Source organism: Topomyia yanbarensis, chromosome 1 (genome assembly GCF_030247195.1).
Source record: "Topomyia yanbarensis strain Yona2022 chromosome 1, ASM3024719v1, whole genome shotgun sequence".
Lineage (NCBI taxonomy): Eukaryota > Metazoa > Arthropoda > Insecta > Diptera > Culicidae > Topomyia > Topomyia yanbarensis.
In genome coordinates, this window is record NC_080670.1 from 209819554 (window position 1) to 209825689 (window position 6136).

Genomic DNA, 6136 nt, shown 5'->3' on the forward strand with positions numbered 1-6136 from the left:
ATGAGTAAAAAAAGAATAAAATTAATATATTTATTGGATGCAGAATTTGTTACATTTATCGTAAATAAAACTAAATGTAAAGAGTGTTAGACAAGCGAAAGCCACTGATTCCGCGGGTACTGGTTGCATCTCGAATGCTGGAACGATCATGGCCGCAGTGTGGAACTTGATTGGTTTCTTTTGCTGTATTCCATTTATGCCGTAAATCGTTTGGGGATTAATTTCGACTAAGATGACCATATGTAGTCATTACAATATAGTAGGAACGGGTGCAATCATCTGCGAAATAAGTATAATATGTATAGTAATTAAAAATACCTTTCAATATAAATCTTACAAGGTGGTTGACTCTTTTGGCCTTCGTACAAGTCTGGTCTGCAATTTTTCTGTTCAATTGTTGAACTGCTCCAGCGGCGATCCGGTGGCCATTCCGTCGCTAACAGTAGCAGTGAATTCATCGCCATTCAGGTCAACCGCATAATATCATTTTCCTCAGGAACCGATTAAACTCGAAACCTGTGCTACGGACCATCCTAGTCCTCATATCGCGCTTATCAATCACTTATCTTCGCCAATCCTCGCTGTGTCCCTGTGTGAGGGGTCACCCGAGATACTTGGCAGGAAAGCCTTAATTGTTGTGCTGTTCGCGTTTGCTTACCAATTTTTGAAATGCTTCCATTTTCCGGAAATAAATCAGTTATTTCATTCATCGTTGGCACTTTTTGGTGGAATCCCCCGAGGATTACATGAAATGTGACTTTTGTATCGAAACCGAGAATCGCTGCCGGGTTTTTAAATTAAATTTAGCCAAGAAAAATATCATTAAAAAAAACTGTCTGCTACTGGCGGTAGAAAAAGAAAAGAAATAACCGGTTGATTCGCGCGCATTTAATTAGGTCGAATTTTTTTGTTATTTTGAGCAATGGCAGCCAATTGGAAATGTCACTCTGGTAGCCGTCTGGGTGCCTTCTGGCTGAGGCAGCCATAAATCCTTGCGGGTTCCTGCAGGCGGTTGTTGCATTCGAGTTGGAATTCATTCAGGATCCTGAACCGGTTCCAGAATGGGTTTGATCGGTACTATGAGCCGGAGTTTCTACTGCATTGTGCCAGAAAAACGGCTTAGTTGACACAAACGATTCTGATTCCATCGGTTATGTCCCTTAAGCCGGAGTACCAGGGGGTTGCCACCCCTCCGGGTTTGACCCGGAGACTCCGGTTTTTGGGAGCGATCTCCGGGCCTCCGGGTTTTACATCAATTTCTCCGGGTGTGGTGGGAAGAAGCATAATTTCATTTATTTGAAATTAATTGATTCTGTGCAAAATATGTAAAACGTCTAAGTTAACTATTAGTCTGGTTCAGATTTATTTTGTCCGATTAACGCTTCGTTTCAAGGTGGCGAAGATGAGTTCACCAAATATTGCTAATTTCTTTCACAAAACAATGAAAATGAAAAACAAACCAAATTTACTACAAATTAAGGAAAGTAATATTTCGTTATATGCTACAATTGAAATGTAGCATCCCACTAAATCGCTCAAAATGGTGCAAAAAAGTTATTTTGCTGCAATTTTACCAAATTACTTCACTGTGGGGTGCTTGTCACCAGCTGCACCAAGGTATGGCCGATTTGTTCTAATCCAACTGACTAGGTCAACATCAAACGAGTTCTTCCCGTGTTGTTGCTGCTCCTGCAGCGACCCTTAACTGTTAACCGCTTCCCATGTGATGCCGCAGCCCTGCCTCCTTTGCTATCCTTTTCCTGTTAGTCCACAGCGAGACTAGCTGGTGCTTTTGTATTCTTGGCACTTAGTCAGGGAAGTGAAATACTACACCAGAGTAAACCGACAAAACCGTTCTCAAACGTGAAAAATTTACAGCTTTACTGTAACGTAGTAATAAAGAGATTAAAGTGCTCTAAAATACCGAGCAATCACTTTGATTCCAATTTCCGCCCCCCCAGGTCAGTGAAAATCTCCGGGTCAAAGCCTCTCCAGAGGTGGCAACCCTAGGTAGTATAAAAATGCGAGATTTTAGTGTGCGTATTTTAAACGTCACCAACTGTCATCGAGCTCAACAACGCGTCCCGTGATGTTCCCGTTGGTGCGGTGGACATGGATGTATTCACCATTTCAGAACAATCGGTTCACTCTGCAATACAAAAAACGAAATCGTCGTATGCTCCAGGACTAAGTGCTGTTCTGAAAAAATGTTCCGATATTTTAGCCACAGAGAACAGACGTCCATCTTCAGCATTCAACTTGTGTAAAATCTCTAACGGTTTCGAAGGTAGTTTGGACATCTAAACCAGGTGCGCTACTGTCGTCATGTTTTTTGTGGCTGAGTGCGACAGAATTGACAGCGGTTATTCCTCTACCCAGTCAAACTAGTCCGGAACCGATTCGGACTTCCAGCATGAATTCCAGCTCAAATGCGTCAACCGATAGAGTCGGAATCGGTTGTTTTCTTTGAGCTAGATTCCATGCAGAATCCATCCAGGATTTCGAACCGGTTCCGGAATCGATTTGACGGATAGTTGGGATAGGTTGGTGTGGCGGCGCTAGTGTTTTTAGTATATTAATTCAAATGTTTACACACGTTTTTTAAATATTTTTGTTCGATCATGGATGTCTGTTCTCTGTGTTTTAGCGATTCCACCGACGCACCTTTTCAATGTGTCACTTCAGCAGCAAAAATTTCCCGATGATTGGAAGTGTTCAGTCATGTTTCCGGTACACAAGAAAGGTGACAAAAGCAACATCGAGAACTACCGGGGAATCACTTCGCTGAGTCGAGTCAAAAAATTTCGAATCACTTATCAACGAGGTGCTGTTCTCTGCTAGTAAATATTACATAAGCACTTGTCAGCACGGATTCTTTCCCGGTCGATCGGTGGAGACGGTCTCCTTCACATCCTTTTGTACGGAACAAATGTCCAAGCAACTGCAGGTGGACACGATCTACACAGATCTTAAGGCTGCTTTCGACACTGTTAACCATGAGATACGGCTAACGAAGCTTGATAAACTTGGATGCACTGCCCGATTCTGCCGTTGGCTTCGATCATACTTTGTTCGCCGTAAAGTCGTTGTTCAAATTGGTGACAATGAATCTGAGTCCTTTTCCAACCATTCTGGAGTTCCTCAAGGTAGTACGCTTGGTCCGCTACTGTTTTCACTGTTCGTGAATGATGTTGTTTTCGTCTTAATGCGTGGAGGGAAATGAGTATTTCTAATTATAATGAAAGAAGCTGATTGCCGTGAGCTACAGTATCTCGTTGATACCTTTTATAGTTGGTGTAAAAGAAACATGATGGTTCTTAGTGTTGCTAAATGCTTTGTTATCAGCTTTCGTCGAACGAGGAACATGTTTACTTTCAACTACAACATCGCTGGAACTCAGCTGCAACGCGTTGATCATGTAAAAGATTTGGGCGTCATCCTTGATGAAAGGCTAGCGTATACCCATCACTTCTCAACGATCATTGACAAAGCTAACCGTCTACTAGGTTTTATGTTCAAAATATCCAACGAAATCCGGGCCCCTATGTGCTTCAAAGCGTTGTATTGTTCACTGGTGCGCTTACAGTTGGAATTCGCAAACGCCGTCTGGTGCCCCTACCATGCAATTTGGAGCCAAAGAATTGAAGCCGTCCAGCGCAGATTCATAGATTCATGCGTTACGTCAATTGCCTTGGAATGATCCGCTGAACTTGCCACCATATAAAGACCGTTGTCGATTACTAGGACTGCACACTTTAGAAGATCGTAGACACGCGTCGCAAGCCATCTTCGTATCTAAGCTTCTTCTCGCCGAATATGATGTTCCCGATCTCCTATCACAAATTAACCTCTACGCATCAACCCGTGTCCTTCGTCCTCGAACACTGCTGCAGACTAAAATGCGTAACATTAACTACGCTGCCAACAGCCCGATACTAGCAATGGTCCGTCGCTTCAACGATTTTACCGACATCTTCGACTTCGTCATTAGTTCTGCACAGTTTAGAAATCGTTTGTTATAACTTTAGGTTAATTATTTGTGATTTAGTTCATTAAGACTTATTGTCAGATGGACGTGAATTGTTAAATACATAAATACATATATTAATACTGAATGGATTCAGTGAGGGACTCAAATGCAACAACCGATTCCTAGTCAATCGGTTCCGAAATCGGTTGTTGCATCTGAGCTGGAATCCAATCTAAACCACCCAGTAAAGTTCAGCCGGAAATGAACTTGGAGTTCTGGCTGGTTCCAGTTCGCATTCCGGCTGCAGTGACACAACCGATTCTAACTAGAATCGGTTGTGTCACTGGAGCCGGAGTACGAACTGGAACTAGCCAGAATTCCGGTTAATTTGCGGATGAGCTTAACTGGGCAGCTCCGGAACGAGAACCAGCCCCCTAAGAATGGTTGGGTTTAAAATCGCCCAATGACTGACATTCGTTGGACGACGTCCAAATAACCGTTCAACAGACCTCCATCGTTGGATTCGTGTTGGACGATTTTGAAACATTGTATTGGGATTCTCAGTGGGAGTGAATCCCCACTGCGAAGCCCAAAAAATTAACTTAGAAAAAATGCATTTAATTTCCATTTTTGCATCAACTTTGCACTGCCTCGCAGAAAAGTTCACTTAACAATCGTCCTACGCTGATCTACTTTGTTCGATGTTTTGTTGAATGTAGGGCTGTATTTTTGTAGGGTTTTGACGTCTTACACGCAACGCAAAATGCATTACGAATTTCTATTTTGATGGATTTAATTTCGCTGATTTTTAAAAATGCATCAAACGTAATCTGCCCCTAGGTACCATCCAAACAATATGTAGAATCGTTGGACTATATGGGTTAAAGTTCGTGTATAATTTTTTTTAATATGGTAACTTATCTACGATTCATATGGTTTCACGTCTGGACGCTTAACAGCGACTAACCTGCCGAGTCTAGCATCCTACTTAACAGGGAGTATGGAATGTCGCACTCAAACTGATTTGATTTACACCAACTTATCCCTTGTTTGGCATTTAATAATCGAAAACTTTTTGAAATTTTGAATTAACGGTAGCTTTGCTGTTGTTTCGGTCCTAGCTCCACGATCGAGATATGGAGATTGTCACGTACTTATTTTTACATCAGGAATAGCGGGTGGAAGCTACTTGAGACTGTTGATGCTTCTGCTTTACTTTAATGACGTGTATTTAGTCCTCACCGGTCCAGTACAGACGATCTCCAAATATTTCGTCTCATCCGGTCAATTCAGGATTACCGATTTTTCCAAAAATATCAGGAAACCTTTGCTGAATGTGGTGTTGCAAGAACTGAGTGGTGTGTAAATCCAAAAAGGGCTCGGTGATTGAATTTTAATGGAAGACTTTCTGGCCTACCATACCCCAAGACTTTTAAACTCCTAAAAACCTACGAAGAAGGCACAGTCGATTGAGAGGTAACGATGGGAGGCAGCCCCCTTTCGGCTCTCCTTCCCTCTAAGAACGGTTGGTTTCAAAATCGTCCAATGAAGGGCGTTCGTTGGACCAATTTGGACAACGTCCAAATAACCGTTCAACGAACGTCCATCGTTGGACCCGTGTTGGACGATTTTGAAACAATTTTTTGGACGTTTCAGTGGGTTGTTTTTACTCGTCTGATATGGTCACCCTACGTTTACTGTAAAAGTAGAGTGGATAATTCTCAGCCCCGTGAAAACTGTTTGTTGCCTGAAGCTGCCACCAAATGCCAGTAGCGCTAGCTATGCTTCAAATGTTCAAGGTCTGTTCACATGAACTGTACGACACTGTTTAAAAGTTGAATTCAAAACAAGTAATTAATAACAATATATGAGAAATCACGCTTTCTCTTTCATCGTTGTTCCTCCACAAAATCCGAACGCTTTTATCACCTCAGTAACAGTTAAGCACATCAAAATGAAGTTTGTTTGTATTCGATAAGTTTCATTTCGAGTAAACAACATTGGCTCCTAGTGATGTGCACGTTGCTTAAAGCGCGTTCGCTGTCATTTTTGGCAACTATCCGAGCCAGGAAGCCAGCTTATGTTGGCTTCACTCATTTTTCAAAGAAACGTCAAAACATTCACCCTCTTGGTAATTCTGAATCCCTTCTGCACACTGAAACTAAT